Genomic DNA, 15,007 nt, shown 5'->3' on the forward strand with positions numbered 1-15,007 from the left:
TTAGAAAAATGTTCCCAATAGACGCCACCACACGAGACTTATGGCAGACGGTCCCTAAGGTGGAGGGAGCAGTTTCTACTTTAGCCAAGCGTACCACTATTCCGGTGGAGGATAGTTGTGCTTTCTCAGATCCAATGGATAAAAAATTAGAAGGTTACCTTAAGAAAATGTTTGTTCAACAAGGTTTTATATTACAGCCCCTTGCATGCATTGCGCCCGTCACTGCTGCAGCGGCTTTCTGGTTTGAGTCTCTGGAAGAGGCTATTCGCACAGCACCATTGGATGATACTTTGAACAAGCTTAAAGCCCTTAAGCTAGCTAATGCATTTGTTTCGGATGCCGTTGTGCATTTAACCAAACTAACGGCTAAGAACTCCGGATTCGCCATTCAAGCGCGCAGAGCGCTATGGCTTAAATCCTGGTCAGCAGATGTAACTTCTAAATCTAAATTGCTTAATATTCCTTTCAAAGGGCAAACCTTATTCGGGCCCGGCTTGAAGGAGATTATTGCTGACATTACTGGAGGTAAGGGTCACACCCTTCCTCAGGACAGGGCCAAATCAAAGGCCAAACAGTCTAGTTTTCGTGCCTTTCGTAATTTCAAGGCAGGAGCAGCATCAACTTCCTCCGCTCCAAAACAGGAAGGAACTGCTGCTCGTTACAGACAGGGTTGGAAAAGCAACCAGTCCTGGAACAAGGGCAAGCAGGCCAGAAAGCCTACTTCTGCCCCTAAGACAGCATGAAGAGAGGGCCCCCTATCCGGAAATGGATCTAGTGGGGGGCAGACTTTCTCTCTTCGCCCAGGCTTGGGCAAGAGATGTCCAGGATCCCTGGGCGTTGGAGATTATATTTCAGGGATACCTTCTGGACTTCAAAGCTTCTCCTCCACAAGGGAGATTTCATCTTTCAAGGTTATCAGCAAACCAAATAAAGAAAGAGGCTTTTCTTCACTGTGTACAAGACCTCCTAGTAATGGGGGTGATCCACCCAGTTCCCCGGACGGAACAAGGGCAAGGATTTTACTCAAATCTGTTTGTGGTTCCCAAGAAAGAGGGAACCTTCAGACCAATCTTGGACCTAAAAATCTTAAACAAATTCCTAAGAGTTCCATCATTCAAAATGGAGACTATTCGAACCATCCTACCCATGATCCAAGAGGGTCAGTATATGACCACAGTGGACTTAAAGGATGCCTACCTTCACATACCGATTCACAAAGATCATTATCAGTACCTAAGGTTTGCCTTTCTAGACCGGCATTACCAGTTTGTAGCTCTTCCCTTCGGGTTAGCTACGGCCCCCAGAATTTTTACAAAGGTTCTGGGCTCGCTTCTGGCGGTACTAAGACCGCGAGGCATAGCGGTGGCTCCGTACTTAGACGACATTCTGATACAAGCGTCAAGTTTTCAAAATGCAAAGTCTCATACAGAGATAGTTCTAGCATTTCTGAGGTCGCATGGGTGGAAAGTGAACATGAAAAAGAGTTCTCTGTTACCACTCACAAGGGTTCCCTTTCTAGGGACTCTTATAGATTCTGTAGGGATGTAGATTTACCTGACGGAGTCCAGGTTATCAAAAATCCTAAATGCTTGCCGTGTCCTTCATTCCATTCCAAGCCCATCAGTAGCTCAGTTCATGGAAGTAATCGGCTAAATGGTCGCGGCAATGGACATAGTGCCATTTGCGCGCCTGCATCTCAGACCGCTGCAATTATGCATGCTGAGTCAGTGGAATGGGGATTACTCAGATCTGTCCCCTTTACTAAATCTGGACCAGGAGACCAGAGATTCTCTTCTCTGGTGGTTGTCTCGGATTCATCTGTCCAAGGGAATGACTTTTCGCAGACCAGATTGGACGATTGTAACAACAGATGCCAGCCTTCTAGGCTGTGGCGCAGTCTGGAATTCCCTGAAGGCTCAGGGATCATGGACTCAGGAGGAGAAACTCCTTCCAATAAACATTCTGGAATTAAGAGCGATATTCAATGCTCTTCTAGCTTGGCCTCAGTTAGCAACACTGAGGTTCATCAGATTTCAGTCGGACAACATCACAACTGTGGCTTACATCAATCATCAAGGGGGAACCAGGAGTTCCCTAGCGATGTTAGAAGTCTCAAAGATAATTCGCTGGGCAGAGTCTCACTCTTGCCATCTGTCAGCGATCTACATCCCAGGCGCGGAGAACTGGGAGGCGGACTTTCTAAGCCGCCAGACCTTTCACCCGGGGGAGTGGGAACTTCACCCGGAGGTATTTGCTCAACTGATTCTTCGTTGGGGCGAACCGGAACTGGATTTCATGGCTTCTCGCCAGAACGCCAAGCTTCCTTGTTACGGATCCAGGTCCAGGGACCCGGGAGCGGTGCTGGTAGATGCACTAGCAGCCCCTTGGGTTTTCAACATGGCTTATGTGTTCCCACCGTTTCCGTTGCTGCCTCATCTGATTGCCAGGATCAAACAGGAGAGAGCATCGGTGATTCTGATAGCGCCTGCGTGGCCACGCAGGACCTGGTATGCAGACCTAGTGGACATGTCGTCCTGTCCACCATGGTCTCTGCCTCTGAGGCAGGACCTTCTAATTCAGGGTCCTTTCAACCATCCAAGCCTAATTTCTCTGAGGCTGACTGCATGGAGATTGAACGCTTGATTCTATCAAAGCGTGGTTTCTCGGAGTCGGTTATTGATACATTGATACAGGCTCGGAAACTGGTTACCAGAAAAATTTACCATAAGATATGGCGTAAATATTTACATTGGTGTGAATCCAAGAGTTACTCATGGAGTAAGGTTAGGATTCCTAGGATATTGTCTTTTCTACAAGAGGGTTTAGAAAAGGGTTTATCCGCTAGTTCGTTAAAGGGACAGATTTCTGCTCTGTCTATTCTTTTTCACAAACGTCTGGCAGAGAACCCAGACGTCCAGGCTTTTTGTCAGGCTTTGGCTAGGATTAAGCCTGTGTTTAAAACTGTTGCTCCCCCGTGGAGCTTAAACTTGGTTCTTAAAGTTCTTCAGGGTGTTCCGTTTGAACCCCTTCATTCCATTGATATTAAGCTTTTATCTTGGAAAGTTCTGTTTTTGATGGCTATTTCCTCGGCTCGGAGAGTCTCTGAGTTATCTGCCTTACATTGTGACTCTCCTTATCTGATTTTTCATTCAGACAAGGTAGTTTTGCGTACTAAACCTGGGTTTTTACCTAAGGTTGTTTCTAATAGGAATATCAATCAGGAGATTGTTGTTCCATCATTATGTCCTAACCCTTCTTCAAAGAAGGAACGTCTTTTGCATAATCTGGACGTAGTCCGTGCCCTGAAGTTCTACTTACAGGCAACTAAGGATTTTTGGCAAACTTCTTCTCTGTTTGTCGTTTATTCTGGACAGAGGAGAGGTCAAAAGGCTTCGGCCACCTCTCTCTCTTTTTGGCTTCGTAGCATAATACGTTTAGCCTATGAGACTGCTGGACAGCAGCCCCCTGAAAGAATTACAGCTCATTCCACTAGAGCTGTGGCTTCCACCTGGGCCTTTAAGAATGAGGCCTCTGTTGAACAGATTTGCAAGGCTGCAACTTGGTCTTCACTTCATACCTTTTCAAAATTTTACAAATTTGACACTTTTGCTTCTTCGGAGACTGTTTTTGGGAGAAAGGTTCTACAGGCAGTGGTTCCTTCTGTTTAAAGTTCCTGCCTTGTCCCTCCCATCATCCGTGTACTTTAGCTTTGGTATTGGTATCCCATAAGTAATGGATGACCCATGGACTGAACACACTTAACAAGAGAAAACATAATTTATGCTTACCTGATAAATTTATTTCTCTTGTAGTGTGTTCAGTCCACGGCCCGCCCTGTCTTTTTTTGAGGCAGTTCTAAATTTTAATTAAAACTCCAGTCACCACTGCACCCTATAGTTTCTCCTTTCTCTTCTTGTTTCGGTCGAATGACTGGATATGACATGTGAGGGGTGGAGCTATATAGCAGCTCTGCTTGGGTGATCCTCTTGCAACTTCCTGTTGGGAAGGAGAATATATCCCATAAGTAATGGATGACCCGTGGACTGAACACACTACAAGAGAAATAAATTTATCAGGTAAGCATAAATTGTGTTTTTTCCCATCTTAAAAATAGTTTACTCACACAATGTATGATAGAGCAAATTATGTTAGACTGGCCTATGGATGCACAAGCAGTAGCTTTCTTTAAGAAATGGGAAGTATTTATACGTTCTCTACAAATCTCTGTTCAGAAAATACTAGTGAAGCCACTATTGAAATTGGCTTATGTTCAAATTAATATCTACACTGGTCATTTCCCTAGACACTGGTTGGACGAGAGTACTGAGGGACAGCTGGGGGTGAGATAGAGCGCGCAAAGTCAGATTTTTTTATTTTATTTATTATGCAGCATAACTATGCAAGTAACACATTGATTAGAAATATATAATTTAAAGTTGAAATGGAAAATTGGAATATTTTCATATAGTATTATAGGGTTTTCCTCCTCTATGTTTGATTCATTAATAAAGGGTTTAAAAGTATGTATGTTGGTATGCAATGGAAAATAGTAAGGAGTTAGGAATGCAAAGTCGAAAGATAAAAAATTCCAACAGGGTGAATATAGTTCAGTTTGCTGAGATACTATCAAATATGCAGGTCAATTATTTCTGAATTTATTGTATGATTTGATGCCCTGCGTGGCATAAAAACAAAGAATATGTTTGTGATCTTGCTTATTTGCATTTATGTTGTAATATTCTACCCTGCTGGTATACAAATAAAAGAAATATTTAAAAAAAAGAAATTGTGTGTCAGGGATACAGGTTGGAATTCAAAAGTTTTCCTCTTAGAGGAATGTTTCTGCTTTCAAGATTATCTGCAGACCAGACAAAGAGAGAGGAATTCTTACATTGTGTAAGAGACCTCTCCGATCTGGGAGTGATTGTTCCTGTTCAATTACTGGAGCAGGGTCAGAGATTTTACTCCAATCTATTCGTGGTTCCGAAGAAAGAAGGAACCTTCAGACCCATTTTAGACCTCAAAAGTCTTAACAGGTTTCTCAGAGTACCATCCTTCAAGATGGAAACTATCTGTTCCATTTCTTTTACAAGATACGATGAGTCCACGGATTTCATCCTTACTTATGGGATATCGCCTCCTGGTCAACAGGAGGAGGCAAAGAGCACTGCAGCAGAGCTGTATATATAGCTCCTCCCTTCCCTCCCACTCCAGTCATTCTCTTTGCCTGTGTTAGAAATAGGAAGAGGTAAAGTGAGGTGTTAGTTTAGTTTCTTCAATCAAGAGTTTTTTATTTTTAAATGGTGCCAATGAGTACTATTTTATTACAGGGAGCTATAGGTGGCTTTTCAGCATTGGGAACTGGTGGATTTACATTTCACTGCACCTCACTGATTGTATGCTGCCCTTCTCAAAATGGTCTTAGCCATTCTAACTAAGGCCCTGTATGTCTCCACAGACGGACAAGAAGATACTGAAGACTTCTTTTGAGCTGCGGGACGATTCATGCTGTTGATCAGCAAAAAGGTATGTGCAGTTCTTGTTCCTGGGACAGCCTTAACTCAGGACTCACTTCAGCCTTTCTGTCTGTGCACCCCGATTTTTGGCCAGAACCTCCATACAGGGGTTAAGGAGGATGTGGTGGGGGTGGATAGTTTGGGTCACTCAGGGCACATGTGTGTATGTGGGAGCACATATGGACTTGGACTGAAACTGGGAGATTTAATTATGTCTGGCCTAAAAGCGGAGCTTGCCTCTGGTGTTTACTGAGGGGTTAAGTTTGATATTATGGTCACTTGCAAACCGCATGGTTTTTATTTCATATCGCTTTTTAGACTGTGCAGCGTGAGGCTTGAGGGTATGTGATATGGCTCCCGGTTCTATGAGCCATTCACTATGACGTGGGGTTTAGTGCCGCCCACGAAGGGCGGAGTTTGTTTCCCATGCTCCGGATGCAGCGCTTCTGTTTTTCTCCTACGGTACTGTTGCTGAGAGTGTAATCGGAGCTTCTCTTCTGCTGGGACCGCATGGTTTAATGTTATAAAGCAAGCGGTCTTAGACAGTCTGTGTTTGACATCAGAAACAACTTCGAGGGGGCAGGTAGACTAGTTTTACGATACGATACTCTAAAAAGTTATATTACTTGATCATATTTTTTTTTTATTTCCCTTTGATGTTTTTCACTTTAAATTAATCTTGGGTGTCATTTTTATGCTCAGTTGTTAAACGTACAGCTGCCCATTTTATTCAGAGCTGTTTATAAACACATTAATTGCAAGGCAAGACCAAGTCTGTGGTTTTCTCTGTACTAACATGGATGTGACTGTTCCATGTTCATTATGTTTGAATGCAATTGTGGAACCTCCCATTACCTTTTGCCCCTCGTGTACTGAGAGGGCTTTACAGTTTAGGGAGCAAATGTTTTTTGATTCAGATTTAAATAAGGCGGATGCTTCTCAAGGTTCTAACGATGAGAATCAGGGTATGCCACATCTTTCTCCCCAAGAGTCACAGTTCCTAACGCCTACCCAGGCACAGTCCAGTACCCCTGCAGCTTCACCTACATTTACTTTACAGGACATAGCAGCTGTTATGTCCTCTATGATCTCTGAAGTGTTGTCCTCTTTTCCCGTACTGCAAGGCAAACGTAGGAGGAAGGACGACCCAGCGGCTAATACGACTTCAGATACTTTAATAGCGAGGTCTGAAATGCCTTTACAGGGATCAGAATTGGAGCTCCTATCTGAAGGTGAGCTTTCTGAATCGGATAGCGCTCTGCTTCCGATAGATTCGGAAGTGATGTCTTTCCGGTTTAAACTGGAACACCTCCGCCTGTTATTGAAGGAGGTTTTGGTGACTCTGGATGACTGTGATTCAATCGTGGTCCCTCCAGAAAAATTGAGTAAGTTGGACAGATATCTGGAAGTCCCTTCTTATTCAAATGTTTTTCCGGTTCCTAAAAGAACTTCGGAAATTATTGCTAAGGAATGGGAGAGACCAGGTATACCATTTTCTCCCTCTCCCGTTTTCAGGAAGGACCCTATGGATAAGAAATTAGAGGGTCTTCTTAAGAAACTTTATGTTCATCAAGGATTACTTTTGCAGCCAGCAGCCTGCATTGTCACGGTTACCACGGCGGCTGCTTATTGGTTTGATGCTCTGGAGGAATCTCTTAAAACTGAGACTCCATTGGAAGAGATTCAGGACAGAATTAAAGCCCTTAAGCTGGCTAATTCCTTTGTGACTGACGCTTCTCTGCAAATTACTAAGTTGGCGGATAAGAGTTCAGGGTTTTCAATCTTAGCACGTAGGGCCTTATGGCTGAAGTCCTGGTCTGCCGATGTGTCATCCAAGACTAAGCTTTTGGCTATCCCTTACAAGGGTAAGACCTTGTTTGGTCCTGACTTGAAAGAAATTATTTCTGACATCACGGGAGGTAAGGGTCACCTCCTGCCTCAGGATAAGAAATCCAAACAGAGGGGTCATCAGAGAAATTTTCGTTCCTTTCGAAATTTCAAGGGAACTCCCTCTCCCCCTTCCTCTAATCAGGAGGGGGGCTATTCTAAACCCAAGTCCACGTGGCGGCCCAACCAGGCTTGGAACAAGGGCAAACAGCCCAAAAAGCCCATTGCTGCCTCTAAGTCAGCATGAAGGGGCGGCCCCCGATCCGGGACCGGACTAGTGGGGGGCAGACTATCATTTTTCGTCCAGGCTTGGATGAGAGACATCCAAGATCCTTGGGCAATAGATATAGTATCTCAGGGATACAAACTGGAATTCAAAAATTCTTTCCCTAGAGGAAGATTCCTTCTTTCTCGATTGTCTGTAGACCAGATAAAGAGAGAGGCGTTCTTACGTTGTGTAAGAGACCTATCCTCCATGGGAGTAATTTGTCCCATTCCAATCCAGGAACAGGGACAGGGGTTTTATTCAAATCTGTTTGTAGTTCCCAAAAAAGAGGGAATTTTCAGACATATCTTAGATCTCAAGAGTCTAAACAAGTTTCTCAGAGTTCCATCTTTCAAGATGGAAACTATTCGTACCATTCTTCCATTGATCCAGGAGGGTCAATTTATGACTACCGTGGATCTAAAGGATGCATATCTTCATGTTCCTATCCACAGAGATCATCACAATTCCTGAGGTTTGCATTCTGGACAAACATTTTCAGTTTGTGGCTCTTCCTTTTGGTCTGGCCACTGCACCCAGAATTTCACAAAGGTTCTGGGGTCGCTGCTAGCGGTTCTGAGACCGCGGGACATTGCAGTGGTGCCTTATATTGACGATATTCTGATCCAGGCGTCGTCTTATCAGCTAACAAAGTCTCATACCGACATTTTTCTGTCCTTCCTGAGGACTCATGGGTGGAAGGTGAATCTGGAGAAGAGTTCTCTCTAGTTCCACAGACAAGGGTTCCTTTCCTGGTAACTCTAATCGACTCTCTATCCATGAAAATATTTTTGACGGAGGTCAGAAAATTGAAAATTCTGAACACATGCCGAGCCCTTCAGACCAATCCACGGCCGTCAGTGGCTCAGTGCATGGAGGTAATTGGATTGATGGTAGCGGCAATGGACATCATTCCATTTGCTCGGTTTCATTTCAGGCCTCTGCAACTGAGCATGCTCAGACAGTGGAATGGAGATTATACAAATTTGTCTCCTCAAATACATCTGGATCAGGAGACAAGGGACTCTCTTCTTTGGTGGTTGTCGCTGGATCATCTATCCCAGGGGACATGCTTTCACAGATCCTCATGGGTGACAGTGACAACGAATGCCAGCCTGTTAGGATGGGGAGCAGTCTGGAATTCCCTGAGGGCTCAGGGGGTCTGGACTCAGATGGAGTCTCTCCTTCCCATCAATATCCTAGAGTTGAGAGCCATATTCAATGCGCTTCAGACTTGGCCTCAGTTGGCCTCGGCCCAATTCATCAGATTATAATACAGTGGGCGGAGTCTTACTCTTGCCATATGTCTGCGATTTACATCCCAGGGGTGGAAAACTGGGAAGCAGATTTTCTGAGTAGACAGACATTTCATCCGGGAGAGTGGGAACTTCAATCCGAGGTATTTGCCGACCTGATTCTCAGATGGGGCAGGCCAGAGTTGGATCTCATGGCATCTTGCCAGAATGCCAAGCTTCCGAGATGCGGGTTCCAGGTCCAGGGATCCCTAGGCCGAGCTGATAGATGCCTTGGCAGTGCCTTGGTCCTTCAGCCTAGCTTATGTGTTTCCTCCATTTGCTCTCCTTTCCCGGGTAATTGCTCGAGTCAAGCAGGAGAAGACATTGGTGATACTCATTGCCCCTGCGTGGCCTCGCAGGACTTAGTATGCCGATCTGGTGGACATGTCATCCCAGCATCCGTGGAGGCTTTCATTGAGGAATAACCTTCTCATTCTGAGACCCTTCCATCATCCGAATCTAGTTTCTCTGCATCTAACTGCTTGGAGATTGAACGCTTAATTTTATCTAAGCGAGGGTTTTCTGATTCGGTTATAGATACTTTGATTTAGGCACGTAAGCCTGTTACTAGGAAAATTTACAATAAGATATGGCGTAAATATCTTTATTGGTGCGAATCCAAGGGCTACTCATGGAGTAGGGTTAATATTCCCAGGATTTTCTCTTTTATCCAAGATGGATTGGAGAAAGGGTTGTCGGCAAGTTCCTTAAAGGGACAGATTTCTACTTTGTCTATTTTGTTGCACAAACGTCTGGCAGATGTTCCAGATGTTCAGTCTTTTTGTCAGGCTCTGACTAGAATCAGGCCTGTGTTTCGACCAATTGCTCCTCCTTGGAGTTTGAATTTAGTTCTTAAAGTTCTTCAAGGGGTTCCATTTTAACCTATGCATTCCATAGATATTAAGTTATTATCTTGGAAAGTTTTATTTTTGGTTGCTATTTCTTCTGCTCGCAGAGTTTCTGAGCTTTCTGCATTACAATGCTATTCTCCTTATCTTATTTTTCATTTGGATAAGGTAGTGTTACATACCAAACCTTGTTTTCTTCCTAAGGTTGTTTCAAATAAAAATATTAATCAGGAAATTGTTGTTCCTTCCTTGTGTCCTAATCCTTCTTTTAAGAAGGAGCGACTGTTACATAATTTGGATGTGGTCCGTGCCTTGAAGTTTTACTTACAGGCAACTAAGGATTTTCGTCAATCTTCTTCCCTGTTTGTTGTGTTTTCTGGGAAGCATAGGGGTCAGAAAGCTACGGCTACATCTCTTTCTTTTTGGCTGAAGAGTATCATCCCTTTTGCATATGAGACTGCTGGACAGCAGCCTCCTTCACGAATTACGGCTCATTCCACTAGGGCTGTGCTACCTCACATTGGACATTCAAAAATGATTCTTCTGTTGAACAGATTTGCAAAGCTGCAACTTGGTCTTCTCTTCACACTTTTTTCAAAATTTTACAAATTTGATACTTTTGCCTTGTCTGAGGCTGTTTTTGGGAGAAAAATTCTTCAAGCAGTGGTGCCTTCCGTTTAGGTTCCCTGTTTTGTCCCTCCCTTTCATCCGTGTCCTATAGCTTTGGTATCGTATCCCATAAGTAAGGATGAAATCCGTGGACTCATCGTATCTTGTAACAGAAAAAGGAAATTTATGCTTACCTGATAAATTTGTTTCTTTTACGATGCAATGAGTCCAAGGCCCACCCTGTTTTTGTATGACAGGTCTTTTATTTTTGTTAAACTTCAGTCACCTCTGCACCTTGGCTTTTCCTTTCTCTTCCTAACTTCGGTCGAATGACTGGAGTGGGAGGGAAGGGAGGAGCTATATATACAGCTCTGCTGTGGTGCTCTTTGCCTCCTCCTGTTGACCAGTAGGCGATATCCCATAAGTAAGGATGAAATCTGTGGACTCATCGTATCGTTAAAGAAACAAATTTATCAGGTAAGCATAAATGTCCTTTTTTCCTTTGATCCAAGAGGGTCAATTCATGACAACAGTGGACTTAGGACGTGTACTTGCATGTTCCCATTCACAGGAACCATCACAAGTTCCTAAGGTTCGCCTTTCTGGACAAACATTTTCAGTTTGTGGCTCTTCCTTTTGGTCTTGCCATAGCTCCCATAATTTTCACAAAGGTTCTGGGATCTCTGTTAGCGGTACTTCGTTCACGGGGCATTGCTGTGGCGCCCTATCTGGACGACATTCTAGTACAGGCACCATCTTTCCATCAAGCAAGATCCCACACGAACATGGGTGGAAGGTAAATTTGCAAAAGAGTTCTCTGATCCCAAGTACAAGGGTAACATACTTGGGAACCGTAATAGACTCTCTATCAATGAGGGTTTTTCTGACTGAGGTCAGGAAATCAAAGATTATCGATACTTGCCGAGTCCTTCAGTCCACTCCTCAACCATCAGTGGCTCAGTGCATGGAAGTAGTCGGGCTGATGGTAGCGGCAATGGACATCATCCCGTTTGCTCGGTTCCATCTGAGGCCTCGGCAGTTAGGCATGCTCAGGCAATGGAACGGAGATTATACCAATTTGTCTCCTCAAATTCTGCTGGAGCAGGAGACAAGGAATTCTCTTCAATGGTGGTGGTCTCTGGATCATCTCTCCCACGGAACCTGCTTTCACAGACCATCCTGGGTGGGGTGCAGTCTGGGGCTCTCTAAAGGCTCAGGGAACTTGGACTCGGCAGGAGTCAGTTCTACCTATAAACATTCTGGAGCTGAGAGCAATCTTCAACCTGGCCTCAGTCCTCGGGCCAATAGTGAAAAAGGGTGTGTGTACAAGCGCTAAGGTAATCCCCAAGCTGTATCCAAACAGAGATCCTAACCAACCTCCAAAAAATATGCACAAGTAGTAAGAAGTGAATACAGCGCCAACAAGAGGCCAAGGGATAAATATACTCACAGAGAGATAAAAGAAGATTATTTAATGAACCATGTTAAAAAGCATCAGTAATAAAAGACTATATATAAAAAATGTAAAAAGCACATATAAATAAAATTACAAATACAGGAATATCTTACAGAAGTGGCTCAAAGGGCCAAAGCTGATAATTACAATAAAAACAGAGGTAATAACAGGTGATCAGTGTGAGTGGTACACCAGAATAAGAGTGTATACTAATAAAACAGAATTAGCCTAAGTACAACTGTAGCAAGTGCATCATGCAAAAAACTAATAAACAATAATACAAACAATAGTGTTCAAAATTAGTGTTACAAAAATAGTGTTCCAAAAAATAGAAAAATGCACTGCAGTGCAAAAAAAGGGGGGTAGCAAAATAATTGTATAGATACAATCAAATAGTGAGTGAGCGCAAATGGATATAAAAATGCTAGCTACTTAATCCAGTGAGGTTAAGATATAATTAAATAAAATACACAATATGCAATAACATAAAAAATAAAATACACAATATGCAATAACATAAAAAAAAATATATAAAATATAATCCAAAAAAGTGTTCAAAAAGTTGATCAACAAATGTTAGTGAAGAACAAAAATAAGTCAATCAAAACTAAAAAATGAAAAAAATGGGTGATGAAAAGCAAGGTGAAAGTGAGGAAATTGATTCCTTCCAATGTTAGTTACTTTAACAGATCCAAATTCCTGAGTGTGGTTGCTGAAGTAGCTGATTGGATCCTAGCACCTGTCAGCTGCTCCTATGGTATCCTAAAAAGTGTCCCTGTAAAAAAAGAAATTCACAACATAGTGTATCCAATATGAGAATGAAGTAAAGATTAAAGTAATGCTTACCAATATGTCAACGCGTTTCTGCCCTCAAAAAAGGGCCTTTCTCAAGACTAGCATTCAGTCCTCGGGCCAGTTCATCAGGTTCCAGTCGGACAACATAACTTTGGTGGCTTACATCAACCATCAGGGAGGAACGCAAAGTTCCTTGGCCATGACAGAGTTAGCCAAGATAATTCAGTGGGCGGAAGCCCACAATTGCTGTCTGTTGGCAATCCACATCCCAGGAGTGGACAACTGGGAGTTGGACTTCCTGAGCAGACAGACCTTTCATCCGGGGGAGTGGGAACTCCATCTGAAAGTGTTCTCCAGCCTGATCCTCAAGTGGGGTCAGGCGGAATTAGATCTCATGGCATCGCGTCAGAATGCCAAGCTCCCGAGATACGGATCGAGGTCCAGGGATCCCCTGGCGGAAATAGATGCCCTGGCGTTTCCTTGGACCTTCAGTCTAGCATACCTTTTTCCTCCGTTTGCTCTTCTTCCTCAGTTGATTGCTCAAATCAAGCAGGAGAAGGCATCGGTGATCCTCATTGCACCGGCCTGGTCTCGCAGGATTTAGTATGCAGATCTGGTGGACATGTCATCTCAGCTACCCTGGAGTCTTCCGCTGAGGAAGGACCTTCTAATCCAAGGACCCTTCCTTCAGCCAAATCTAGTTTCTCTGAAGCTGACTGCTTGGAGATTGAACGCTTAATTTTGTTTAAGCAGGGTTTTTCTGAATCGGACATTGAGACCATGGTTCAGGCTTGTAAGCCTGTGACCATAAAAATTTATTATAAGATATGGTGTAAATATCTATATTGGTGTGAATCCAAGGGTTTCTCATGGAGTAGAGTTAGGATTCTTAGAATTTTGTCTTTTCTCCAAGAGGATTTGGAGAAAGGATTATCGACAAGTTCTTTGAAGGGTCAGATCTCTGCCTTATCTATTTTGTAACATAAACGTCTGGCAGATGTTCCAGATGTTCAGTCTTTTTGTCAGGCCTTAGTTAGGATCAGGCCTGTGTTCAAACCAGTTATTCCTCCATGGAGCCTGAATTTAGTTCTTTTTGCTCTCTAACGGCCTCCGTTTGAGCCTATGCATTCCTTAGATATTAAGTTGATATCTTGAAAAGTTTTATTTCTTGTTGCTATTTCTTCTTCTCGTAGAATCTCTGAACTCTCGGCATTGCAGTGTGAATCTCCTTACCTTATTTTCCATTCAGATAAGGTAGTGTTACGTACTAAATTAGGATTTCTTCCTAAGGTTATTTCTGACAGGAACATTAACCAGGAGATTGTTGTTCCTTCTTTGTGTCCTAATCCTTCTTCTCAGAAGGAACGACTTTTGTACAATTTGGACATGGTTCGTGCTTTAAAGTATTACCTGCAGGCGACTATAGATTTTCGTCAGTCTTCTACTTTGTGGTTTTCTCAGGAAAATGTAAGGGTCAGAAAGCTACGGCTACATCCCTTTCCTTTTGGCTGAAGAGTATTATCCATTTTGCATATGAGACTGCTGGTCAACAGCCTCCAGAGAGAGTTACGTCTCATTCCACGAGGGCTGTTGCTTCCTCATGGGCATTCAAAAATTAAGCTTGTGTGAAAAGATTTGCAAAGCTGCAACTTGGTCCTCTCTTCACACTTTTTCAAAATTCTACAAATTTGACACTTTTGCCTCGGCTGAGCTTGCTTTTGGGAGAAAGGTTCTTCAATCAGTGGTGCATTCCATTTAGGTTCCCTGTCTTGTCCCTCCCATATCATCTGTGTACTCTAGCTTGGGTATTGGATCCCATTAGTAATTAAGATGATCAGTGGACTCATCGTGTCATTAAAAAGAAAACAAAATTTATGCTTACCTGATAAATTTATTTCTTTTTTGATACGATGAGTCCACGACCCGCCCTGTTTTTTGTAGGAGACAGGTTGTTTGGTTTGTAAACTTCAGACACCTCTGTACCTTATTGCTTCCTTTCTCTCCTTGGCTTCGGTCGAATGACTGGGTTGGGAGTGAAGGCGAAGTGATATTTTACAGCTCTGCTGTGGTGCTCTTTGCCGCCTCCTGCTGACCAGGAGGTGAATATCCCATTAGTAATTAAGATGATCCGTGGACTCATCGTGTCAAAAAAGAAATACATTTAGCAGGTAAGCATAAATTTTGTTTTTTGACAACCTCCGTGCACCTTCCTCCTGTTAACTGTATTTAAGTACAAGAGAATGTTCTCAGGTAAAACGTAAGTTAGTGCTGGTATGTATATGTAAAAACACGGAAATGGACTGCACTCTTAAATCGGGCTGGGTACACATCCCCTG

The sequence above is a fragment of the Bombina bombina genome, chromosome 5 (genome assembly GCF_027579735.1).
Source record: "Bombina bombina isolate aBomBom1 chromosome 5, aBomBom1.pri, whole genome shotgun sequence".
NCBI classification, from domain to species: domain Eukaryota; kingdom Metazoa; phylum Chordata; class Amphibia; order Anura; family Bombinatoridae; genus Bombina; species Bombina bombina.